The sequence below is a fragment of the Malus sylvestris genome, assembly GCF_916048215.2.
Source record: "Malus sylvestris chromosome 4 unlocalized genomic scaffold, drMalSylv7.2 SUPER_4_unloc_6, whole genome shotgun sequence".
In the NCBI taxonomy this organism is placed as follows: domain Eukaryota; kingdom Viridiplantae; phylum Streptophyta; class Magnoliopsida; order Rosales; family Rosaceae; genus Malus; species Malus sylvestris.
The window spans coordinates 1-19,802 of NW_025920898.1; the positions used below are offsets into that span (position 1 = coordinate 1).

Consider the following 19,802-nt stretch of genomic DNA (forward strand, 5'->3'; position numbering starts at 1 on the left):
CCTGGGAAGTCCTCGTGTTGCATCCCCCCCACCTCTTTTTTAATTTTCGTAGTTATTGTTAGCGGCTTATTTATTAATTATATTTTTTGAATTTTCGAGGGACGGTCGTGATGAACATTTATTTATGAATTTCGTGCGATCGTTGGGGGGCGGTGTGATTTTCACACGCGTAAAGGTTACGGCCAAAGAAATGGTTATATACAATTACAAGTCATAGAATAACGGATGCGATCATACCAACTCACATGCACCGGATCCCATCAGAACTCCGAAGTTAAGCGAGTTTGGGCGAGAGTAGTACTAGGATGGGTGACCTCCTGGGAAGTCCTCGTGTTGCATCCCCCCCACCTCTTTTTTAATTTTCGTAGTTATTGTTAGCGGCTTATTTATTAATTATATTTTTTGAATTTTCGAGGGACGGTCGTGATGAACATTTATTTATGAATTTCGTGCGATCGTTGGGGGGCGGTGTGATTTTCACACGCGTAAAGGTTACGGCCAAAGAAATGGTTATATACAATTACAAGTCATAGAATAACGGATGCGATCATACCAACTCACATGCACCGGATCCCATCAGAACTCCGAAGTTAAGCGAGTTTGGGCGAGAGTAGTACTAGGATGGGTGACCTCCTGGGAAGTCCTCGTGTTGCATCCCCCCCACCTCTTTTTTAATTTTCGTAGTTATTGTTAGCGGCTTATTTATTAATTATATTTTTTGAATTTTCGAGGGACGGTCGTGATGAACATTTATTTATGAATTTCGTGCGATCGTTGGGGGGCGGTGTGATTTTCACACGCGTAAAGGTTACGGCCAAAGAAATGGTTATATACAATTACAAGTCATAGAATAACGGATGCGATCATACCAACTCACATGCACCGGATCCCATCAGAACTCCGAAGTTAAGCGAGTTTGGGCGAGAGTAGTACTAGGATGGGTGACCTCCTGGGAAGTCCTCGTGTTGCATCCCCCCCACCTCTTTTTTAATTTTCGTAGTTATTGTTAGCGGCTTATTTATTAATTATATTTTTTGAATTTTCGAGGGACGGTCGTGATGAACATTTATTTATGAATTTCGTGCGATCGTTGGGGGGCGGTGTGATTTTCACACGCGTAAAGGTTACGGCCAAAGAAATGGTTATATACAATTACAAGTCATAGAATAACGGATGCGATCATACCAACTCACATGCACCGGATCCCATCAGAACTCCGAAGTTAAGCGAGTTTGGGCGAGAGTAGTACTAGGATGGGTGACCTCCTGGGAAGTCCTCGTGTTGCATCCCCCCCACCTCTTTTTTAATTTTCGTAGTTATTGTTAGCGGCTTATTTATTAATTATATTTTTTGAATTTTCGAGGGACGGTCGTGATGAACATTTATTTATGAATTTCGTGCGATCGTTGGGGGGCGGTGTGATTTTCACACGCGTAAAGGTTACGGCCAAAGAAATGGTTATATACAATTACAAGTCATAGAATAACGGATGCGATCATACCAACTCACATGCACCGGATCCCATCAGAACTCCGAAGTTAAGCGAGTTTGGGCGAGAGTAGTACTAGGATGGGTGACCTCCTGGGAAGTCCTCGTGTTGCATCCCCCCCACCTCTTTTTTAATTTTCGTAGTTATTGTTAGCGGCTTATTTATTAATTATATTTTTTGAATTTTCGAGGGACGGTCGTGATGAACATTTATTTATGAATTTCGTGCGATCGTTGGGGGGCGGTGTGATTTTCACACGCGTAAAGGTTACGGCCAAAGAAATGGTTATATACAATTACAAGTCATAGAATAACGGATGCGATCATACCAACTCACATGCACCGGATCCCATCAGAACTCCGAAGTTAAGCGAGTTTGGGCGAGAGTAGTACTAGGATGGGTGACCTCCTGGGAAGTCCTCGTGTTGCATCCCCCCCACCTCTTTTTTAATTTTCGTAGTTATTGTTAGCGGCTTATTTATTAATTATATTTTTTGAATTTTCGAGGGACGGTCGTGATGAACATTTATTTATGAATTTCGTGCGATCGTTGGGGGGCGGTGTGATTTTCACACGCGTAAAGGTTACGGCCAAAGAAATGGTTATATACAATTACAAGTCATAGAATAACGGATGCGATCATACCAACTCACATGCACCGGATCCCATCAGAACTCCGAAGTTAAGCGAGTTTGGGCGAGAGTAGTACTAGGATGGGTGACCTCCTGGGAAGTCCTCGTGTTGCATCCCCCCCACCTCTTTTTTAATTTTCGTAGTTATTGTTAGCGGCTTATTTATTAATTATATTTTTTGAATTTTCGAGGGACGGTCGTGATGAACATTTATTTATGAATTTCGTGCGATCGTTGGGGGGCGGTGTGATTTTCACACGCGTAAAGGTTACGGCCAAAGAAATGGTTATATACAATTACAAGTCATAGAATAACGGATGCGATCATACCAACTCACATGCACCGGATCCCATCAGAACTCCGAAGTTAAGCGAGTTTGGGCGAGAGTAGTACTAGGATGGGTGACCTCCTGGGAAGTCCTCGTGTTGCATCCCCCCCACCTCTTTTTTAATTTTCGTAGTTATTGTTAGCGGCTTATTTATTAATTATATTTTTTGAATTTTCGAGGGACGGTCGTGATGAACATTTATTTATGAATTTCGTGCGATCGTTGGGGGGCGGTGTGATTTTCACACGCGTAAAGGTTACGGCCAAAGAAATGGTTATATACAATTACAAGTCATAGAATAACGGATGCGATCATACCAACTCACATGCACCGGATCCCATCAGAACTCCGAAGTTAAGCGAGTTTGGGCGAGAGTAGTACTAGGATGGGTGACCTCCTGGGAAGTCCTCGTGTTGCATCCCCCCCACCTCTTTTTTAATTTTCGTAGTTATTGTTAGCGGCTTATTTATTAATTATATTTTTTGAATTTTCGAGGGACGGTCGTGATGAACATTTATTTATGAATTTCGTGCGATCGTTGGGGGGCGGTGTGATTTTCACACGCGTAAAGGTTACGGCCAAAGAAATGGTTATATACAATTACAAGTCATAGAATAACGGATGCGATCATACCAACTCACATGCACCGGATCCCATCAGAACTCCGAAGTTAAGCGAGTTTGGGCGAGAGTAGTACTAGGATGGGTGACCTCCTGGGAAGTCCTCGTGTTGCATCCCCCCCACCTCTTTTTTAATTTTCGTAGTTATTGTTAGCGGCTTATTTATTAATTATATTTTTTGAATTTTCGAGGGACGGTCGTGATGAACATTTATTTATGAATTTCGTGCGATCGTTGGGGGGCGGTGTGATTTTCACACGCGTAAAGGTTACGGCCAAAGAAATGGTTATATACAATTACAAGTCATAGAATAACGGATGCGATCATACCAACTCACATGCACCGGATCCCATCAGAACTCCGAAGTTAAGCGAGTTTGGGCGAGAGTAGTACTAGGATGGGTGACCTCCTGGGAAGTCCTCGTGTTGCATCCCCCCCACCTCTTTTTTAATTTTCGTAGTTATTGTTAGCGGCTTATTTATTAATTATATTTTTTGAATTTTCGAGGGACGGTCGTGATGAACATTTATTTATGAATTTCGTGCGATCGTTGGGGGGCGGTGTGATTTTCACACGCGTAAAGGTTACGGCCAAAGAAATGGTTATATACAATTACAAGTCATAGAATAACGGATGCGATCATACCAACTCACATGCACCGGATCCCATCAGAACTCCGAAGTTAAGCGAGTTTGGGCGAGAGTAGTACTAGGATGGGTGACCTCCTGGGAAGTCCTCGTGTTGCATCCCCCCCACCTCTTTTTTAATTTTCGTAGTTATTGTTAGCGGCTTATTTATTAATTATATTTTTTGAATTTTCGAGGGACGGTCGTGATGAACATTTATTTATGAATTTCGTGCGATCGTTGGGGGGCGGTGTGATTTTCACACGCGTAAAGGTTACGGCCAAAGAAATGGTTATATACAATTACAAGTCATAGAATAACGGATGCGATCATACCAACTCACATGCACCGGATCCCATCAGAACTCCGAAGTTAAGCGAGTTTGGGCGAGAGTAGTACTAGGATGGGTGACCTCCTGGGAAGTCCTCGTGTTGCATCCCCCCCACCTCTTTTTTAATTTTCGTAGTTATTGTTAGCGGCTTATTTATTAATTATATTTTTTGAATTTTCGAGGGACGGTCGTGATGAACATTTATTTATGAATTTCGTGCGATCGTTGGGGGGCGGTGTGATTTTCACACGCGTAAAGGTTACGGCCAAAGAAATGGTTATATACAATTACAAGTCATAGAATAACGGATGCGATCATACCAACTCACATGCACCGGATCCCATCAGAACACCGAAGTTAAGCGAGTTTGGGCGAGAGTAGTACTAGGATGGGTGACCTCCTGGGAAGTCCTCGTGTTGCATCCCCCCCACCTCTTTTTTAATTTTCGTAGTTATTGTTAGCGGCTTATTTATTAATTATATTTTTTGAATTTTCGAGGGACGGTCGTGATGAACATTTATTTATGAATTTCGTGCGATCGTTGGGGGGCGGTGTGATTTTCACACGCGTAAAGGTTACGGCCAAAGAAATGGTTATATACAATTACAAGTCATAGAATAACGGATGCGATCATACCAACTCACATGCACCGGATCCCATCAGAACTCCGAAGTTAAGCGAGTTTGGGCGAGAGTAGTACTAGGATGGGTGACCTCCTGGGAAGTCCTCGTGTTGCATCCCCCCCACCTCTTTTTTAATTTTCGTAGTTATTGTTAGCGGCTTATTTATTAATTATATTTTTTGAATTTTCGAGGGACGGTCGTGATGAACATTTATTTATGAATTTCGTGCGATCGTTGGGGGGCGGTGTGATTTTCACACGCGTAAAGGTTACGGCCAAAGAAATGGTTATATACAATTACAAGTCATAGAATAACGGATGCGATCATACCAACTCACATGCACCGGATCCCATCAGAACTCCGAAGTTAAGCGAGTTTGGGCGAGAGTAGTACTAGGATGGGTGACCTCCTGGGAAGTCCTCGTGTTGCATCCCCCCCACCTCTTTTTTAATTTTCGTAGTTATTGTTAGCGGCTTATTTATTAATTATATTTTTTGAATTTTCGAGGGACGGTCGTGATGAACATTTATTTATGAATTTCGTGCGATCGTTGGGGGGCGGTGTGATTTTCACACGCGTAAAGGTTACGGCCAAAGAAATGGTTATATACAATTACAAGTCATAGAATAACGGATGCGATCATACCAACTCACATGCACCGGATCCCATCAGAACTCCGAAGTTAAGCGAGTTTGGGCGAGAGTAGTACTAGGATGGGTGACCTCCTGGGAAGTCCTCGTGTTGCATCCCCCCCACCTCTTTTTTAATTTTCGTAGTTATTGTTAGCGGCTTATTTATTAATTATATTTTTTGAATTTTCGAGGGACGGTCGTGATGAACATTTATTTATGAATTTCGTGCGATCGTGGGGGGGCGGTGTGATTTTCACACGCGTAAAGGTTACGGCCAAAGAAATGGTTATATACAATTACAAGTCATAGAATAACGGATGCGATCATACCAACTCACATGCACCGGATCCCATCAGAACTCCGAAGTTAAGCGAGTTTGGGCGAGAGTAGTACTAGGATGGGTGACCTCCTGGGAAGTCCTCGTGTTGCATCCCCCCCACCTCTTTTTTAATTTTCGTAGTTATTGTTAGCGGCTTATTTATTAATTATATTTTTTGAATTTTCGAGGGACGGTCGTGATGAACATTTATTTATGAATTTCGTGCGATCGTTGGGGGGCGGTGTGATTTTCACACGCGTAAAGGTTACGGCCAAAGAAATGGTTATATACAATTACAAGTCATAGAATAACGGATGCGATCATACCAACTCACATGCACCGGATCCCATCAGAACTCCGAAGTTAAGCGAGTTTGGGCGAGAGTAGTACTAGGATGGGTGACCTCCTGGGAAGTCCTCGTGTTGCATCCCCCCCACCTCTTTTTTAATTTTCGTAGTTATTGTTAGCGGCTTATTTATTAATTATATTTTTTGAATTTTCGAGGGACGGTCGTGATGAACATTTATTTATGAATTTCGTGCGATCGTTGGGGGGCGGTGTGATTTTCACACGCGTAAAGGTTACGGCCAAAGAAATGGTTATATACAATTACAAGTCATAGAATAACGGATGCGATCATACCAACTCACATGCACCGGATCCCATCAGAACTCCGAAGTTAAGCGAGTTTGGGCGAGAGTAGTACTAGGATGGGTGACCTCCTGGGAAGTCCTCGTGTTGCATCCCCCCCACCTCTTTTTTAATTTTCGTAGTTATTGTTAGCGGCTTATTTATTAATTATATTTTTTGAATTTTCGAGGGACGGTCGTGATGAACATTTATTTATGAATTTCGTGCGATCGTTGGGGGGCGGTGTGATTTTCACACGCGTAAAGGTTACGGCCAAAGAAATGGTTATATACAATTACAAGTCATAGAATAACGGATGCGATCATACCAACTCACATGCACCGGATCCCATCAGAACTCCGAAGTTAAGCGAGTTTGGGCGAGAGTAGTACTAGGATGGGTGACCTCCTGGGAAGTCCTCGTGTTGCATCCCCCCCACCTCTTTTTTAATTTTCGTAGTTATTGTTAGCGGCTTATTTATTAATTATATTTTTTGAATTTTCGAGGGACGGTCGTGATGAACATTTATTTATGAATTTCGTGCGATCGTTGGGGGGCGGTGTGATTTTCACACGCGTAAAGGTTACGGCCAAAGAAATGGTTATATACAATTACAAGTCATAGAATAACGGATGCGATCATACCAACTCACATGCACCGGATCCCATCAGAACTCCGAAGTTAAGCGAGTTTGGGCGAGAGTAGTACTAGGATGGGTGACCTCCTGGGAAGTCCTCGTGTTGCATCCCCCCCACCTCTTTTTTAATTTTCGTAGTTATTGTTAGCGGCTTATTTATTAATTATATTTTTTGAATTTTCGAGGGACGGTCGTGATGAACATTTATTTATGAATTTCGTGCGATCGTTGGGGGGCGGTGTGATTTTCACACGCGTAAAGGTTACGGCCAAAGAAATGGTTATATACAATTACAAGTCATAGAATAACGGATGCGATCATACCAACTCACATGCACCGGATCCCATCAGAACTCCGAAGTTAAGCGAGTTTGGGCGAGAGTAGTACTAGGATGGGTGACCTCCTGGGAAGTCCTCGTGTTGCATCCCCCCCACCTCTTTTTTAATTTTCGTAGTTATTGTTAGCGGCTTATTTATTAATTATATTTTTTGAATTTTCGAGGGACGGTCGTGATGAACATTTATTTATGAATTTCGTGCGATCGTTGGGGGGCGGTGTGATTTTCACACGCGTAAAGGTTACGGCCAAAGAAATGGTTATATACAATTACAAGTCATAGAATAACGGATGCGATCATACCAACTCACATGCACCGGATCCCATCAGAACTCCGAAGTTAAGCGAGTTTGGGCGAGAGTAGTACTAGGATGGGTGACCTCCTGGGAAGTCCTCGTGTTGCATCCCCCCCACCTCTTTTTTAATTTTCGTAGTTATTGTTAGCGGCTTATTTATTAATTATATTTTTTGAATTTTCGAGGGACGGTCGTGATGAACATTTATTTATGAATTTCGTGCGATCGTTGGGGGGCGGTGTGATTTTCACACGCGTAAAGGTTACGGCCAAAGAAATGGTTATATACAATTACAAGTCATAGAATAACGGATGCGATCATACCAACTCACATGCACCGGATCCCATCAGAACTCCGAAGTTAAGCGAGTTTGGGCGAGAGTAGTACTAGGATGGGTGACCTCCTGGGAAGTCCTCGTGTTGCATCCCCCCCACCTCTTTTTTAATTTTCGTAGTTATTGTTAGCGGCTTATTTATTAATTATATTTTTTGAATTTTCGAGGGACGGTCGTGATGAACATTTATTTATGAATTTCGTGCGATCGTTGGGGGGCGGTGTGATTTTCACACGCGTAAAGGTTACGGCCAAAGAAATGGTTATATACAATTACAAGTCATAGAATAACGGATGCGATCATACCAACTCACATGCACCGGATCCCATCAGAACTCCGAAGTTAAGCGAGTTTGGGCGAGAGTAGTACTAGGATGGGTGACCTCCTGGGAAGTCCTCGTGTTGCATCCCCCCCACCTCTTTTTTAATTTTCGTAGTTATTGTTAGCGGCTTATTTATTAATTATATTTTTTGAATTTTCGAGGGACGGTCGTGATGAACATTTATTTATGAATTTCGTGCGATCGTTGGGGGGCGGTGTGATTTTCACACGCGTAAAGGTTACGGCCAAAGAAATGGTTATATACAATTACAAGTCATAGAATAACGGATGCGATCATACCAACTCACATGCACCGGATCCCATCAGAACTCCGAAGTTAAGCGAGTTTGGGCGAGAGTAGTACTAGGATGGGTGACCTCCTGGGAAGTCCTCGTGTTGCATCCCCCCCACCTCTTTTTTAATTTTCGTAGTTATTGTTAGCGGCTTATTTATTAATTATATTTTTTGAATTTTCGAGGGACGGTCGTGATGAACATTTATTTATGAATTTCGTGCGATCGTTGGGGGGCGGTGTGATTTTCACACGCGTAAAGGTTACGGCCAAAGAAATGGTTATATACAATTACAAGTCATAGAATAACGGATGCGATCATACCAACTCACATGCACCGGATCCCATCAGAACTCCGAAGTTAAGCGAGTTTGGGCGAGAGTAGTACTAGGATGGGTGACCTCCTGGGAAGTCCTCGTGTTGCATCCCCCCCACCTCTTTTTTAATTTTCGTAGTTATTGTTAGCGGCTTATTTATTAATTATATTTTTTGAATTTTCGAGGGACGGTCGTGATGAACATTTATTTATGAATTTCGTGCGATCGTTGGGGGGCGGTGTGATTTTCACACGCGTAAAGGTTACGGCCAAAGAAATGGTTATATACAATTACAAGTCATAGAATAACGGATGCGATCATACCAACTCACATGCACCGGATCCCATCAGAACTCCGAAGTTAAGCGAGTTTGGGCGAGAGTAGTACTAGGATGGGTGACCTCCTGGGAAGTCCTCGTGTTGCATCCCCCCCACCTCTTTTTTAATTTTCGTAGTTATTGTTAGCGGCTTATTTATTAATTATATTTTTTGAATTTTCGAGGGACGGTCGTGATGAACATTTATTTATGAATTTCGTGCGATCGTTGGGGGGCGGTGTGATTTTCACACGCGTAAAGGTTACGGCCAAAGAAATGGTTATATACAATTACAAGTCATAGAATAACGGATGCGATCATACCAACTCACATGCACCGGATCCCATCAGAACTCCGAAGTTAAGCGAGTTTGGGCGAGAGTAGTACTAGGATGGGTGACCTCCTGGGAAGTCCTCGTGTTGCATCCCCCCCACCTCTTTTTTAATTTTCGTAGTTATTGTTAGCGGCTTATTTATTAATTATATTTTTTGAATTTTCGAGGGACGGTCGTGATGAACATTTATTTATGAATTTCGTGCGATCGTTGGGGGGCGGTGTGATTTTCACACGCGTAAAGGTTACGGCCAAAGAAATGGTTATATACAATTACAAGTCATAGAATAACGGATGCGATCATACCAACTCACATGCACCGGATCCCATCAGAACTCCGAAGTTAAGCGAGTTTGGGCGAGAGTAGTACTAGGATGGGTGACCTCCTGGGAAGTCCTCGTGTTGCATCCCCCCCACCTCTTTTTTAATTTTCGTAGTTATTGTTAGCGGCTTATTTATTAATTATATTTTTTGAATTTTCGAGGGACGGTCGTGATGAACATTTATTTATGAATTTCGTGCGATCGTTGGGGGGCGGTGTGATTTTCACACGCGTAAAGGTTACGGCCAAAGAAATGGTTATATACAATTACAAGTCATAGAATAACGGATGCGATCATACCAACTCACATGCACCGGATCCCATCAGAACTCCGAAGTTAAGCGAGTTTGGGCGAGAGTAGTACTAGGATGGGTGACCTCCTGGGAAGTCCTCGTGTTGCATCCCCCCCACCTCTTTTTTAATTTTCGTAGTTATTGTTAGCGGCTTATTTATTAATTATATTTTTTGAATTTTCGAGGGACGGTCGTGATGAACATTTATTTATGAATTTCGTGCGATCGTTGGGGGGCGGTGTGATTTTCACACGCGTAAAGGTTACGGCCAAAGAAATGGTTATATACAATTACAAGTCATAGAATAACGGATGCGATCATACCAACTCACATGCACCGGATCCCATCAGAACTCCGAAGTTAAGCGAGTTTGGGCGAGAGTAGTACTAGGATGGGTGACCTCCTGGGAAGTCCTCGTGTTGCATCCCCCCCACCTCTTTTTTAATTTTCGTAGTTATTGTTAGCGGCTTATTTATTAATTATATTTTTTGAATTTTCGAGGGACGGTCGTGATGAACATTTATTTATGAATTTCGTGCGATCGTTGGGGGGCGGTGTGATTTTCACACGCGTAAAGGTTACGGCCAAAGAAATGGTTATATACAATTACAAGTCATAGAATAACGGATGCGATCATACCAACTCACATGCACCGGATCCCATCAGAACTCCGAAGTTAAGCGAGTTTGGGCGAGAGTAGTACTAGGATGGGTGACCTCCTGGGAAGTCCTCGTGTTGCATCCCCCCCACCTCTTTTTTAATTTTCGTAGTTATTGTTAGCGGCTTATTTATTAATTATATTTTTTGAATTTTCGAGGGACGGTCGTGATGAACATTTATTTATGAATTTCGTGCGATCGTTGGGGGGCGGTGTGATTTTCACACGCGTAAAGGTTACGGCCAAAGAAATGGTTATATACAATTACAAGTCATAGAATAACGGATGCGATCATACCAACTCACATGCACCGGATCCCATCAGAACTCCGAAGTTAAGCGAGTTTGGGCGAGAGTAGTACTAGGATGGGTGACCTCCTGGGAAGTCCTCGTGTTGCATCCCCCCCACCTCTTTTTTAATTTTCGTAGTTATTGTTAGCGGCTTATTTATTAATTATATTTTTTGAATTTTCGAGGGACGGTCGTGATGAACATTTATTTATGAATTTCGTGCGATCGTTGGGGGGCGGTGTGATTTTCACACGCGTAAAGGTTACGGCCAAAGAAATGGTTATATACAATTACAAGTCATAGAATAACGGATGCGATCATACCAACTCACATGCACCGGATCCCATCAGAACTCCGAAGTTAAGCGAGTTTGGGCGAGAGTAGTACTAGGATGGGTGACCTCCTGGGAAGTCCTCGTGTTGCATCCCCCCCACCTCTTTTTTAATTTTCGTAGTTATTGTTAGCGGCTTATTTATTAATTATATTTTTTGAATTTTCGAGGGACGGTCGTGATGAACATTTATTTATGAATTTCGTGCGATCGTTGGGGGGCGGTGTGATTTTCACACGCGTAAAGGTTACGGCCAAAGAAATGGTTATATACAATTACAAGTCATAGAATAACGGATGCGATCATACCAACTCACATGCACCGGATCCCATCAGAACTCCGAAGTTAAGCGAGTTTGGGCGAGAGTAGTACTAGGATGGGTGACCTCCTGGGAAGTCCTCGTGTTGCATCCCCCCCACCTCTTTTTTAATTTTCGTAGTTATTGTTAGCGGCTTATTTATTAATTATATTTTTTGAATTTTCGAGGGACGGTCGTGATGAACATTTATTTATGAATTTCGTGCGATCGTTGGGGGGCGGTGTGATTTTCACACGCGTAAAGGTTACGGCCAAAGAAATGGTTATATACAATTACAAGTCATAGAATAACGGATGCGATCATACCAACTCACATGCACCGGATCCCATCAGAACTCCGAAGTTAAGCGAGTTTGGGCGAGAGTAGTACTAGGATGGGTGACCTCCTGGGAAGTCCTCGTGTTGCATCCCCCCCACCTCTTTTTTAATTTTCGTAGTTATTGTTAGCGGCTTATTTATTAATTATATTTTTTGAATTTTCGAGGGACGGTCGTGATGAACATTTATTTATGAATTTCGTGCGATCGTTGGGGGGCGGTGTGATTTTCACACGCGTAAAGGTTACGGCCAAAGAAATGGTTATATACAATTACAAGTCATAGAATAACGGATGCGATCATACCAACTCACATGCACCGGATCCCATCAGAACTCCGAAGTTAAGCGAGTTTGGGCGAGAGTAGTACTAGGATGGGTGACCTCCTGGGAAGTCCTCGTGTTGCATCCCCCCCACCTCTTTTTTAATTTTCGTAGTTATTGTTAGCGGCTTATTTATTAATTATATTTTTTGAATTTTCGAGGGACGGTCGTGATGAACATTTATTTATGAATTTCGTGCGATCGTTGGGGGGCGGTGTGATTTTCACACGCGTAAAGGTTACGGCCAAAGAAATGGTTATATACAATTACAAGTCATAGAATAACGGATGCGATCATACCAACTCACATGCACCGGATCCCATCAGAACTCCGAAGTTAAGCGAGTTTGGGCGAGAGTAGTACTAGGATGGGTGACCTCCTGGGAAGTCCTCGTGTTGCATCCCCCCCACCTCTTTTTTAATTTTCGTAGTTATTGTTAGCGGCTTATTTATTAATTATATTTTTTGAATTTTCGAGGGACGGTCGTGATGAACATTTATTTATGAATTTCGTGCGATCGTTGGGGGGCGGTGTGATTTTCACACGCGTAAAGGTTACGGCCAAAGAAATGGTTATATACAATTACAAGTCATAGAATAACGGATGCGATCATACCAACTCACATGCACCGGATCCCATCAGAACTCCGAAGTTAAGCGAGTTTGGGCGAGAGTAGTACTAGGATGGGTGACCTCCTGGGAAGTCCTCGTGTTGCATCCCCCCCACCTCTTTTTTAATTTTCGTAGTTATTGTTAGCGGCTTATTTATTAATTATATTTTTTGAATTTTCGAGGGACGGTCGTGATGAACATTTATTTATGAATTTCGTGCGATCGTTGGGGGGCGGTGTGATTTTCACACGCGTAAAGGTTACGGCCAAAGAAATGGTTATATACAATTACAAGTCATAGAATAACGGATGCGATCATACCAACTCACATGCACCGGATCCCATCAGAACTCCGAAGTTAAGCGAGTTTGGGCGAGAGTAGTACTAGGATGGGTGACCTCCTGGGAAGTCCTCGTGTTGCATCCCCCCCACCTCTTTTTTAATTTTCGTAGTTATTGTTAGCGGCTTATTTATTAATTATATTTTTTGAATTTTCGAGGGACGGTCGTGATGAACATTTATTTATGAATTTCGTGCGATCGTTGGGGGGCGGTGTGATTTTCACACGCGTAAAGGTTACGGCCAAAGAAATGGTTATATACAATTACAAGTCATAGAATAACGGATGCGATCATACCAACTCACATGCACCGGATCCCATCAGAACTCCGAAGTTAAGCGAGTTTGGGCGAGAGTAGTACTAGGATGGGTGACCTCCTGGGAAGTCCTCGTGTTGCATCCCCCCCACCTCTTTTTTAATTTTCGTAGTTATTGTTAGCGGCTTATTTATTAATTATATTTTTTGAATTTTCGAGGGACGGTCGTGATGAACATTTATTTATGAATTTCGTGCGATCGTTGGGGGGCGGTGTGATTTTCACACGCGTAAAGGTTACGGCCAAAGAAATGGTTATATACAATTACAAGTCATAGAATAACGGATGCGATCATACCAACTCACATGCACCGGATCCCATCAGAACTCCGAAGTTAAGCGAGTTTGGGCGAGAGTAGTACTAGGATGGGTGACCTCCTGGGAAGTCCTCGTGTTGCATCCCCCCCACCTCTTTTTTAATTTTCGTAGTTATTGTTAGCGGCTTATTTATTAATTATATTTTTTGAATTTTCGAGGGACGGTCGTGATGAACATTTATTTATGAATTTCGTGCGATCGTTGGGGGGCGGTGTGATTTTCACACGCGTAAAGGTTACGGCCAAAGAAATGGTTATATACAATTACAAGTCATAGAATAACGGATGCGATCATACCAACTCACATGCACCGGATCCCATCAGAACTCCGAAGTTAAGCGAGTTTGGGCGAGAGTAGTACTAGGATGGGTGACCTCCTGGGAAGTCCTCGTGTTGCATCCCCCCCACCTCTTTTTTAATTTTCGTAGTTATTGTTAGCGGCTTATTTATTAATTATATTTTTTGAATTTTCGAGGGACGGTCGTGATGAACATTTATTTATGAATTTCGTGCGATCGTTGGGGGGCGGTGTGATTTTCACACGCGTAAAGGTTACGGCCAAAGAAATGGTTATATACAATTACAAGTCATAGAATAACGGATGCGATCATACCAACTCACATGCACCGGATCCCATCAGAACTCCGAAGTTAAGCGAGTTTGGGCGAGAGTAGTACTAGGATGGGTGACCTCCTGGGAAGTCCTCGTGTTGCATCCCCCCCACCTCTTTTTTAATTTTCGTAGTTATTGTTAGCGGCTTATTTATTAATTATATTTTTTGAATTTTCGAGGGACGGTCGTGATGAACATTTATTTATGAATTTCGTGCGATCGTTGGGGGGCGGTGTGATTTTCACACGCGTAAAGGTTACGGCCAAAGAAATGGTTATATACAATTACAAGTCATAGAATAACGGATGCGATCATACCAACTCACATGCACCGGATCCCATCAGAACTCCGAAGTTAAGCGAGTTTGGGCGAGAGTAGTACTAGGATGGGTGACCTCCTGGGAAGTCCTCGTGTTGCATCCCCCCCACCTCTTTTTTAATTTTCGTAGTTATTGTTAGCGGCTTATTTATTAATTATATTTTTTGAATTTTCGAGGGACGGTCGTGATGAACATTTATTTATGAATTTCGTGCGATCGTTGGGGGGCGGTGTGATTTTCACACGCGTAAAGGTTACGGCCAAAGAAATGGTTATATACAATTACAAGTCATAGAATAACGGATGCGATCATACCAACTCACATGCACCGGATCCCATCAGAACTCCGAAGTTAAGCGAGTTTGGGCGAGAGTAGTACTAGGATGGGTGACCTCCTGGGAAGTCCTCGTGTTGCATCCCCCCCACCTCTTTTTTAATTTTCGTAGTTATTGTTAGCGGCTTATTTATTAATTATATTTTTTGAATTTTCGAGGGACGGTCGTGATGAACATTTATTTATGAATTTCGTGCGATCGTTGGGGGGCGGTGTGATTTTCACACGCGTAAAGGTTACGGCCAAAGAAATGGTTATATACAATTACAAGTCATAGAATAACGGATGCGATCATACCAACTCACATGCACCGGATCCCATCAGAACTCCGAAGTTAAGCGAGTTTGGGCGAGAGTAGTACTAGGATGGGTGACCTCCTGGGAAGTCCTCGTGTTGCATCCCCCCCACCTCTTTTTTAATTTTCGTAGTTATTGTTAGCGGCTTATTTATTAATTATATTTTTTGAATTTTCGAGGGACGGTCGTGATGAACATTTATTTATGAATTTCGTGCGATCGTTGGGGGGCGGTGTGATTTTCACACGCGTAAAGGTTACGGCCAAAGAAATGGTTATATACAATTACAAGTCATAGAATAACGGATGCGATCATACCAACTCACATGCACCGGATCCCATCAGAACTCCGAAGTTAAGCGAGTTTGGGCGAGAGTAGTACTAGGATGGGTGACCTCCTGGGAAGTCCTCGTGTTGCATCCCCCCCACCTCTTTTTTAATTTTCGTAGTTATTGTTAGCGGCTTATTTATTAATTATATTTTTTGAATTTTCGAGGGACGGTCGTGATGAACATTTATTTATGAATTTCGTGCGATCGTTGGGGGGCGGTGTGATTTTCACACGCGTAAAGGTTACGGCCAAAGAAATGGTTATATACAATTACAAGTCATAGAATAACGGATGCGATCATACCAACTCACATGCACCGGATCCCATCAGAACTCCGAAGTTAAGCGAGTTTGGGCGAGAGTAGTACTAGGATGGGTGACCTCCTGGGAAGTCCTCGTGTTGCATCCCCCCCACCTCTTTTTTAATTTTCGTAGTTATTGTTAGCGGCTTATTTATTAATTATATTTTTTGAATTTTCGAGGGACGGTCGTGATGAACATTTATTTATGAATTTCGTGCGATCGTTGGGGGGCGGTGTGATTTTCACACGCGTAAAGGTTACGGCCAAAGAAATGGTTATATACAATTACAAGTCATAGAATAACGGATGCGATCATACCAACTCACATGCACCGGATCCCATCAGAACTCCGAAGTTAAGCGAGTTTGGGCGAGAGTAGTACTAGGATGGGTGACCTCCTGGGAAGTCCTCGTGTTGCATCCCCCCCACCTCTTTTTTAATTTTCGTAGTTATTGTTAGCGGCTTATTTATTAATTATATTTTTTGAATTTTCGAGGGACGGTCGTGATGAACATTTATTTATGAATTTCGTGCGATCGTTGGGGGGCGGTGTGATTTTCACACGCGTAAAGGTTACGGCCAAAGAAATGGTTATATACAATTACAAGTCATAGAATAACGGATGCGATCATACCAACTCACATGCACCGGATCCCATCAGAACTCCGAAGTTAAGCGAGTTTGGGCGAGAGTAGTACTAGGATGGGTGACCTCCTGGGAAGTCCTCGTGTTGCATCCCCCCCACCTCTTTTTTAATTTTCGTAGTTATTGTTAGCGGCTTATTTATTAATTATATTTTTTGAATTTTCGAGGGACGGTCGTGATGAACATTTATTTATGAATTTCGTGCGATCGTTGGGGGGCGGTGTGATTTTCACACGCGTAAAGGTTACGGCCAAAGAAATGGTTATATACAATTACAAGTCATAGAATAACGGATGCGATCATACCAACTCACATGCACCGGATCCCATCAGAACTCCGAAGTTAAGCGAGTTTGGGCGAGAGTAGTACTAGGATGGGTGACCTCCTGGGAAGTCCTCGTGTTGCATCCCCCCCACCTCTTTTTTAATTTTCGTAGTTATTGTTAGCGGCTTATTTATTAATTATATTTTTTGAATTTTCGAGGGACGGTCGTGATGAACATTTATTTATGAATTTCGTGCGATCGTTGGGGGGCGGTGTGATTTTCACACGCGTAAAGGTTACGGCCAAAGAAATGGTTATATACAATTACAAGTCATAGAATAACGGATGCGATCATACCAACTCACATGCACCGGATCCCATCAGAACTCCGAAGTTAAGCGAGTTTGGGCGAGAGTAGTACTAGGATGGGTGACCTCCTGGGAAGTCCTCGTGTTGCATCCCCCCCACCTCTTTTTTAATTTTCGTAGTTATTGTTAGCGGCTTATTTATTAATTATATTTTTTGAATTTTCGAGGGACGGTCGTGATGAACATTTATTTATGAATTTCGTGCGATCGTTGGGGGGCGGTGTGATTTTCACACGCGTAAAGGTTACGGCCAAAGAAATGGTTATATACAATTACAAGTCATAGAATAACGGATGCGATCATACCAACTCACATGCACCGGATCCCATCAGAACTCCGAAGTTAAGCGAGTTTGGGCGAGAGTAGTACTAGGATGGGTGACCTCCTGGGAAGTCCTCGTGTTGCATCCCCCCCACCTCTTTTTTAATTTTCGTAGTTATTGTTAGCGGCTTATTTATTAATTATATTTTTTGAATTTTCGAGGGACGGTCGTGATGAACATTTATTTATGAATTTCGTGCGATCGTTGGGGGGCGGTGTGATTTTCACACGCGTAAAGGTTACGGCCAAAGAAATGGTTATATACAATTACAAGTCATAGAATAACGGATGCGATCATACCAACTCACATGCACCGGATCCCATCAGAACTCCGAAGTTAAGCGAGTTTGGGCGAGAGTAGTACTAGGATGGGTGACCTCCTGGGAAGTCCTCGTGTTGCATCCCCCCCACCTCTTTTTTAATTTTCGTAGTTATTGTTAGCGGCTTATTTATTAATTATATTTTTTGAATTTTCGAGGGACGGTCGTGATGAACATTTATTTATGAATTTCGTGCGATCGTTGGGGGGCGGTGTGATTTTCACACGCGTAAAGGTTACGGCCAAAGAAATGGTTATATACAATTACAAGTCATAGAATAACGGATGCGATCATACCAACTCACATGCACCGGATCCCATCAGAACTCCGAAGTTAAGCGAGTTTGGGCGAGAGTAGTACTAGGATGGGTGACCTCCTGGGAAGTCCTCGTGTTGCATCCCCCCCACCTCTTTTTTAATTTTCGTAGTTATTGTTAGCGGCTTATTTATTAATTATATTTTTTGAATTTTCGAGGGACGGTCGTGATGAACATTTATTTATGAATTTCGTGCGATCGTTGGGGGGCGGTGTGATTTTCACACGCGTAAAGGTTACGGCCAAAGAAATGGTTATATACAATTACAAGTCATAGAATAACGGATGCGATCATACCAACTCACATGCACCGGATCCCATCAGAACTCCGAAGTTAAGCGAGTTTGGGCGAGAGTAGTACTAGGATGGGTGACCTCCTGGGAAGTCCTCGTGTTGCATCCCCCCCACCTCTTTTTTAATTTTCGTAGTTATTGTTAGCGGCTTATTTATTAATTATATTTTTTGAATTTTCGAGGGACGGTCGTGATGAACATTTATTTATGAATTTCGTGCGATCGTTGGGGGGCGGTGTGATTTTCACACGCGTAAAGGTTACGGCCAAAGAAATGGTTATATACAATTACAAGTCATAGAATAACGGATGCGATCATACCAACTCACATGCACCGGATCCCATCAGAACTCCGAAGTTAAGCGAGTTTGGGCGAGAGTAGTACTAGGATGGGTGACCTCCTGGGAAGTCCTCGTGTTGCATCCCCCCCACCTCTTTTTTAATTTTCGTAGTTATTGTTAGCGGCTTATTTATTAATTATATTTTTTGAATTTTCGAGGGACGGTCGTGATGAACATTTATTTATGAATTTCGTGCGATCGTTGGGGGGCGGTGTGATTTTCACACGCGTAAAGGTTACGGCCAAAGAAATGGTTATATACAATTACAAGTCATAGAATAACGGATGCGATCATACCAACTCACATGCACCGGATCCCATCAGAACTCCGAAGTTAAGCGAGTTTGGGCGAGAGTAGTACTAGGATGGGTGACCTCCTGGGAAGTCCTCGTGTTGCATCCCCCCCACCTCTTTTTTAATTTTCGTAGTTATTGTTAGCGGCTTATTTATTAATTATATTTTTTGAATTTTCGAGGGACGGTCGTGATGAACATTTATTTATGAATTTCGTGCGATCGTTGGGGGGCGGTGTGATTTTCACACGCGTAAAGGTTACGGCCAAAGAAATGGTTATATACAATTACAAGTCATAGAATAACGGATGCGATCATACCAACTCACATGCACCGGATCCCATCAGAACTCCGAAGTTAAGCGAGTTTGGGCGAGAGTAGTACTAGGATGGGTGACCTCCTGGGAAGTCCTCGTGTTGCATCCCCCCCACCTCTTTTTTAATTTTCGTAGTTATTGTTAGCGGCTTATTTATTAATTATATTTTTTGAATTTTCGAGGGACGGTCGTGATGAACATTTATTTATGAATTTCGTGCGATCGTTGGGGGGCGGTGTGATTTTCACACGCGTAAAGGTTACGGCCAAAGAAATGGTTATATACAATTACAA

The 19,802-nt window shown here is 42.7% G+C and overlaps 62 non-coding genes across 62 annotated transcripts; all 62 read left to right on the forward strand.

Moving 5' to 3' along the window:
* The first annotated feature begins 223 nt into the window (after positions 1-223).
* Positions 224-342, forward strand: LOC126613263 (5S ribosomal RNA). Its single transcript, XR_007619808.1, has one exon. It is a non-coding gene; the product is annotated as a 5S ribosomal RNA (ribosomal RNA).
* A 197-nt stretch (positions 343-539) lies between these two features.
* On the forward strand, positions 540-658 carry LOC126613325 (5S ribosomal RNA). Its single transcript, XR_007619868.1, has one exon. It is a non-coding gene; the product is annotated as a 5S ribosomal RNA (ribosomal RNA).
* Positions 659-855: 197 nt separating this feature from the next.
* LOC126613337 (5S ribosomal RNA) lies at positions 856-974 on the forward strand. Its single transcript, XR_007619879.1, has one exon. It is a non-coding gene; the product is annotated as a 5S ribosomal RNA (ribosomal RNA).
* Positions 975-1,171: 197 nt separating this feature from the next.
* Positions 1,172-1,290, forward strand: LOC126613350 (5S ribosomal RNA). Its single transcript, XR_007619891.1, has one exon. It is a non-coding gene; the product is annotated as a 5S ribosomal RNA (ribosomal RNA).
* Positions 1,291-1,487: 197 nt separating this feature from the next.
* LOC126613361 (5S ribosomal RNA) lies at positions 1,488-1,606 on the forward strand. The gene has a single exon (XR_007619902.1). It is a non-coding gene; the product is annotated as a 5S ribosomal RNA (ribosomal RNA).
* A 197-nt stretch (positions 1,607-1,803) lies between these two features.
* Positions 1,804-1,922, forward strand: LOC126613269 (5S ribosomal RNA). The gene has a single exon (XR_007619814.1). It is a non-coding gene; the product is annotated as a 5S ribosomal RNA (ribosomal RNA).
* A 197-nt stretch (positions 1,923-2,119) lies between these two features.
* LOC126613280 (5S ribosomal RNA) lies at positions 2,120-2,238 on the forward strand. Its single transcript, XR_007619825.1, has one exon. It is a non-coding gene; the product is annotated as a 5S ribosomal RNA (ribosomal RNA).
* Positions 2,239-2,435: 197 nt separating this feature from the next.
* On the forward strand, positions 2,436-2,554 carry LOC126613292 (5S ribosomal RNA). Its single transcript, XR_007619836.1, has one exon. It is a non-coding gene; the product is annotated as a 5S ribosomal RNA (ribosomal RNA).
* A 197-nt stretch (positions 2,555-2,751) lies between these two features.
* LOC126613303 (5S ribosomal RNA) lies at positions 2,752-2,870 on the forward strand. The gene has a single exon (XR_007619847.1). It is a non-coding gene; the product is annotated as a 5S ribosomal RNA (ribosomal RNA).
* Positions 2,871-3,067: 197 nt separating this feature from the next.
* On the forward strand, positions 3,068-3,186 carry LOC126613314 (5S ribosomal RNA). Its single transcript, XR_007619858.1, has one exon. It is a non-coding gene; the product is annotated as a 5S ribosomal RNA (ribosomal RNA).
* A 197-nt stretch (positions 3,187-3,383) lies between these two features.
* On the forward strand, positions 3,384-3,502 carry LOC126613319 (5S ribosomal RNA). Its single transcript, XR_007619863.1, has one exon. It is a non-coding gene; the product is annotated as a 5S ribosomal RNA (ribosomal RNA).
* Positions 3,503-3,699: 197 nt separating this feature from the next.
* On the forward strand, positions 3,700-3,818 carry LOC126613320 (5S ribosomal RNA). The gene has a single exon (XR_007619864.1). It is a non-coding gene; the product is annotated as a 5S ribosomal RNA (ribosomal RNA).
* A 197-nt stretch (positions 3,819-4,015) lies between these two features.
* Positions 4,016-4,134, forward strand: LOC126613322 (5S ribosomal RNA). Its single transcript, XR_007619865.1, has one exon. It is a non-coding gene; the product is annotated as a 5S ribosomal RNA (ribosomal RNA).
* A 197-nt stretch (positions 4,135-4,331) lies between these two features.
* LOC126613316 (5S ribosomal RNA) lies at positions 4,332-4,450 on the forward strand. Its single transcript, XR_007619860.1, has one exon. It is a non-coding gene; the product is annotated as a 5S ribosomal RNA (ribosomal RNA).
* Positions 4,451-4,647: 197 nt separating this feature from the next.
* Positions 4,648-4,766, forward strand: LOC126613323 (5S ribosomal RNA). Its single transcript, XR_007619866.1, has one exon. It is a non-coding gene; the product is annotated as a 5S ribosomal RNA (ribosomal RNA).
* A 197-nt stretch (positions 4,767-4,963) lies between these two features.
* Positions 4,964-5,082, forward strand: LOC126613324 (5S ribosomal RNA). The gene has a single exon (XR_007619867.1). It is a non-coding gene; the product is annotated as a 5S ribosomal RNA (ribosomal RNA).
* Positions 5,083-5,279: 197 nt separating this feature from the next.
* LOC126613326 (5S ribosomal RNA) lies at positions 5,280-5,398 on the forward strand. The gene has a single exon (XR_007619869.1). It is a non-coding gene; the product is annotated as a 5S ribosomal RNA (ribosomal RNA).
* Positions 5,399-5,595: 197 nt separating this feature from the next.
* On the forward strand, positions 5,596-5,714 carry LOC126613328 (5S ribosomal RNA). The gene has a single exon (XR_007619870.1). It is a non-coding gene; the product is annotated as a 5S ribosomal RNA (ribosomal RNA).
* A 197-nt stretch (positions 5,715-5,911) lies between these two features.
* On the forward strand, positions 5,912-6,030 carry LOC126613329 (5S ribosomal RNA). The gene has a single exon (XR_007619871.1). It is a non-coding gene; the product is annotated as a 5S ribosomal RNA (ribosomal RNA).
* Positions 6,031-6,227: 197 nt separating this feature from the next.
* Positions 6,228-6,346, forward strand: LOC126613330 (5S ribosomal RNA). Its single transcript, XR_007619872.1, has one exon. It is a non-coding gene; the product is annotated as a 5S ribosomal RNA (ribosomal RNA).
* Positions 6,347-6,543: 197 nt separating this feature from the next.
* On the forward strand, positions 6,544-6,662 carry LOC126613331 (5S ribosomal RNA). The gene has a single exon (XR_007619873.1). It is a non-coding gene; the product is annotated as a 5S ribosomal RNA (ribosomal RNA).
* A 197-nt stretch (positions 6,663-6,859) lies between these two features.
* Positions 6,860-6,978, forward strand: LOC126613332 (5S ribosomal RNA). Its single transcript, XR_007619874.1, has one exon. It is a non-coding gene; the product is annotated as a 5S ribosomal RNA (ribosomal RNA).
* Positions 6,979-7,175: 197 nt separating this feature from the next.
* Positions 7,176-7,294, forward strand: LOC126613333 (5S ribosomal RNA). Its single transcript, XR_007619875.1, has one exon. It is a non-coding gene; the product is annotated as a 5S ribosomal RNA (ribosomal RNA).
* Positions 7,295-7,491: 197 nt separating this feature from the next.
* Positions 7,492-7,610, forward strand: LOC126613334 (5S ribosomal RNA). The gene has a single exon (XR_007619876.1). It is a non-coding gene; the product is annotated as a 5S ribosomal RNA (ribosomal RNA).
* A 197-nt stretch (positions 7,611-7,807) lies between these two features.
* LOC126613335 (5S ribosomal RNA) lies at positions 7,808-7,926 on the forward strand. The gene has a single exon (XR_007619877.1). It is a non-coding gene; the product is annotated as a 5S ribosomal RNA (ribosomal RNA).
* Positions 7,927-8,123: 197 nt separating this feature from the next.
* Positions 8,124-8,242, forward strand: LOC126613336 (5S ribosomal RNA). Its single transcript, XR_007619878.1, has one exon. It is a non-coding gene; the product is annotated as a 5S ribosomal RNA (ribosomal RNA).
* A 197-nt stretch (positions 8,243-8,439) lies between these two features.
* Positions 8,440-8,558, forward strand: LOC126613339 (5S ribosomal RNA). The gene has a single exon (XR_007619880.1). It is a non-coding gene; the product is annotated as a 5S ribosomal RNA (ribosomal RNA).
* Positions 8,559-8,755: 197 nt separating this feature from the next.
* Positions 8,756-8,874, forward strand: LOC126613340 (5S ribosomal RNA). Its single transcript, XR_007619881.1, has one exon. It is a non-coding gene; the product is annotated as a 5S ribosomal RNA (ribosomal RNA).
* A 197-nt stretch (positions 8,875-9,071) lies between these two features.
* Positions 9,072-9,190, forward strand: LOC126613341 (5S ribosomal RNA). The gene has a single exon (XR_007619882.1). It is a non-coding gene; the product is annotated as a 5S ribosomal RNA (ribosomal RNA).
* A 197-nt stretch (positions 9,191-9,387) lies between these two features.
* LOC126613342 (5S ribosomal RNA) lies at positions 9,388-9,506 on the forward strand. Its single transcript, XR_007619883.1, has one exon. It is a non-coding gene; the product is annotated as a 5S ribosomal RNA (ribosomal RNA).
* A 197-nt stretch (positions 9,507-9,703) lies between these two features.
* LOC126613343 (5S ribosomal RNA) lies at positions 9,704-9,822 on the forward strand. Its single transcript, XR_007619885.1, has one exon. It is a non-coding gene; the product is annotated as a 5S ribosomal RNA (ribosomal RNA).
* A 197-nt stretch (positions 9,823-10,019) lies between these two features.
* Positions 10,020-10,138, forward strand: LOC126613344 (5S ribosomal RNA). The gene has a single exon (XR_007619886.1). It is a non-coding gene; the product is annotated as a 5S ribosomal RNA (ribosomal RNA).
* A 197-nt stretch (positions 10,139-10,335) lies between these two features.
* LOC126613345 (5S ribosomal RNA) lies at positions 10,336-10,454 on the forward strand. Its single transcript, XR_007619887.1, has one exon. It is a non-coding gene; the product is annotated as a 5S ribosomal RNA (ribosomal RNA).
* Positions 10,455-10,651: 197 nt separating this feature from the next.
* LOC126613346 (5S ribosomal RNA) lies at positions 10,652-10,770 on the forward strand. Its single transcript, XR_007619888.1, has one exon. It is a non-coding gene; the product is annotated as a 5S ribosomal RNA (ribosomal RNA).
* Positions 10,771-10,967: 197 nt separating this feature from the next.
* On the forward strand, positions 10,968-11,086 carry LOC126613347 (5S ribosomal RNA). The gene has a single exon (XR_007619889.1). It is a non-coding gene; the product is annotated as a 5S ribosomal RNA (ribosomal RNA).
* Positions 11,087-11,283: 197 nt separating this feature from the next.
* On the forward strand, positions 11,284-11,402 carry LOC126613348 (5S ribosomal RNA). Its single transcript, XR_007619890.1, has one exon. It is a non-coding gene; the product is annotated as a 5S ribosomal RNA (ribosomal RNA).
* Positions 11,403-11,599: 197 nt separating this feature from the next.
* On the forward strand, positions 11,600-11,718 carry LOC126613351 (5S ribosomal RNA). Its single transcript, XR_007619892.1, has one exon. It is a non-coding gene; the product is annotated as a 5S ribosomal RNA (ribosomal RNA).
* Positions 11,719-11,915: 197 nt separating this feature from the next.
* Positions 11,916-12,034, forward strand: LOC126613352 (5S ribosomal RNA). Its single transcript, XR_007619893.1, has one exon. It is a non-coding gene; the product is annotated as a 5S ribosomal RNA (ribosomal RNA).
* Positions 12,035-12,231: 197 nt separating this feature from the next.
* LOC126613353 (5S ribosomal RNA) lies at positions 12,232-12,350 on the forward strand. The gene has a single exon (XR_007619894.1). It is a non-coding gene; the product is annotated as a 5S ribosomal RNA (ribosomal RNA).
* Positions 12,351-12,547: 197 nt separating this feature from the next.
* Positions 12,548-12,666, forward strand: LOC126613354 (5S ribosomal RNA). The gene has a single exon (XR_007619895.1). It is a non-coding gene; the product is annotated as a 5S ribosomal RNA (ribosomal RNA).
* Positions 12,667-12,863: 197 nt separating this feature from the next.
* Positions 12,864-12,982, forward strand: LOC126613355 (5S ribosomal RNA). Its single transcript, XR_007619896.1, has one exon. It is a non-coding gene; the product is annotated as a 5S ribosomal RNA (ribosomal RNA).
* Positions 12,983-13,179: 197 nt separating this feature from the next.
* LOC126613356 (5S ribosomal RNA) lies at positions 13,180-13,298 on the forward strand. The gene has a single exon (XR_007619897.1). It is a non-coding gene; the product is annotated as a 5S ribosomal RNA (ribosomal RNA).
* A 197-nt stretch (positions 13,299-13,495) lies between these two features.
* On the forward strand, positions 13,496-13,614 carry LOC126613357 (5S ribosomal RNA). Its single transcript, XR_007619898.1, has one exon. It is a non-coding gene; the product is annotated as a 5S ribosomal RNA (ribosomal RNA).
* Positions 13,615-13,811: 197 nt separating this feature from the next.
* LOC126613358 (5S ribosomal RNA) lies at positions 13,812-13,930 on the forward strand. Its single transcript, XR_007619899.1, has one exon. It is a non-coding gene; the product is annotated as a 5S ribosomal RNA (ribosomal RNA).
* Positions 13,931-14,127: 197 nt separating this feature from the next.
* Positions 14,128-14,246, forward strand: LOC126613359 (5S ribosomal RNA). Its single transcript, XR_007619900.1, has one exon. It is a non-coding gene; the product is annotated as a 5S ribosomal RNA (ribosomal RNA).
* A 197-nt stretch (positions 14,247-14,443) lies between these two features.
* LOC126613360 (5S ribosomal RNA) lies at positions 14,444-14,562 on the forward strand. Its single transcript, XR_007619901.1, has one exon. It is a non-coding gene; the product is annotated as a 5S ribosomal RNA (ribosomal RNA).
* A 197-nt stretch (positions 14,563-14,759) lies between these two features.
* LOC126613362 (5S ribosomal RNA) lies at positions 14,760-14,878 on the forward strand. The gene has a single exon (XR_007619903.1). It is a non-coding gene; the product is annotated as a 5S ribosomal RNA (ribosomal RNA).
* A 197-nt stretch (positions 14,879-15,075) lies between these two features.
* LOC126613363 (5S ribosomal RNA) lies at positions 15,076-15,194 on the forward strand. Its single transcript, XR_007619904.1, has one exon. It is a non-coding gene; the product is annotated as a 5S ribosomal RNA (ribosomal RNA).
* A 197-nt stretch (positions 15,195-15,391) lies between these two features.
* LOC126613364 (5S ribosomal RNA) lies at positions 15,392-15,510 on the forward strand. The gene has a single exon (XR_007619905.1). It is a non-coding gene; the product is annotated as a 5S ribosomal RNA (ribosomal RNA).
* Positions 15,511-15,707: 197 nt separating this feature from the next.
* Positions 15,708-15,826, forward strand: LOC126613366 (5S ribosomal RNA). The gene has a single exon (XR_007619906.1). It is a non-coding gene; the product is annotated as a 5S ribosomal RNA (ribosomal RNA).
* A 197-nt stretch (positions 15,827-16,023) lies between these two features.
* LOC126613367 (5S ribosomal RNA) lies at positions 16,024-16,142 on the forward strand. The gene has a single exon (XR_007619907.1). It is a non-coding gene; the product is annotated as a 5S ribosomal RNA (ribosomal RNA).
* A 197-nt stretch (positions 16,143-16,339) lies between these two features.
* Positions 16,340-16,458, forward strand: LOC126613264 (5S ribosomal RNA). The gene has a single exon (XR_007619809.1). It is a non-coding gene; the product is annotated as a 5S ribosomal RNA (ribosomal RNA).
* Positions 16,459-16,655: 197 nt separating this feature from the next.
* On the forward strand, positions 16,656-16,774 carry LOC126613265 (5S ribosomal RNA). The gene has a single exon (XR_007619810.1). It is a non-coding gene; the product is annotated as a 5S ribosomal RNA (ribosomal RNA).
* A 197-nt stretch (positions 16,775-16,971) lies between these two features.
* LOC126613266 (5S ribosomal RNA) lies at positions 16,972-17,090 on the forward strand. The gene has a single exon (XR_007619811.1). It is a non-coding gene; the product is annotated as a 5S ribosomal RNA (ribosomal RNA).
* A 197-nt stretch (positions 17,091-17,287) lies between these two features.
* Positions 17,288-17,406, forward strand: LOC126613267 (5S ribosomal RNA). The gene has a single exon (XR_007619812.1). It is a non-coding gene; the product is annotated as a 5S ribosomal RNA (ribosomal RNA).
* A 197-nt stretch (positions 17,407-17,603) lies between these two features.
* Positions 17,604-17,722, forward strand: LOC126613268 (5S ribosomal RNA). Its single transcript, XR_007619813.1, has one exon. It is a non-coding gene; the product is annotated as a 5S ribosomal RNA (ribosomal RNA).
* A 197-nt stretch (positions 17,723-17,919) lies between these two features.
* LOC126613270 (5S ribosomal RNA) lies at positions 17,920-18,038 on the forward strand. Its single transcript, XR_007619815.1, has one exon. It is a non-coding gene; the product is annotated as a 5S ribosomal RNA (ribosomal RNA).
* Positions 18,039-18,235: 197 nt separating this feature from the next.
* Positions 18,236-18,354, forward strand: LOC126613271 (5S ribosomal RNA). Its single transcript, XR_007619816.1, has one exon. It is a non-coding gene; the product is annotated as a 5S ribosomal RNA (ribosomal RNA).
* A 197-nt stretch (positions 18,355-18,551) lies between these two features.
* LOC126613272 (5S ribosomal RNA) lies at positions 18,552-18,670 on the forward strand. The gene has a single exon (XR_007619817.1). It is a non-coding gene; the product is annotated as a 5S ribosomal RNA (ribosomal RNA).
* Positions 18,671-18,867: 197 nt separating this feature from the next.
* LOC126613273 (5S ribosomal RNA) lies at positions 18,868-18,986 on the forward strand. Its single transcript, XR_007619818.1, has one exon. It is a non-coding gene; the product is annotated as a 5S ribosomal RNA (ribosomal RNA).
* Positions 18,987-19,183: 197 nt separating this feature from the next.
* LOC126613274 (5S ribosomal RNA) lies at positions 19,184-19,302 on the forward strand. The gene has a single exon (XR_007619819.1). It is a non-coding gene; the product is annotated as a 5S ribosomal RNA (ribosomal RNA).
* A 197-nt stretch (positions 19,303-19,499) lies between these two features.
* On the forward strand, positions 19,500-19,618 carry LOC126613275 (5S ribosomal RNA). The gene has a single exon (XR_007619820.1). It is a non-coding gene; the product is annotated as a 5S ribosomal RNA (ribosomal RNA).
* The last annotated feature ends 184 nt before the right edge of the window (positions 19,619-19,802 follow it).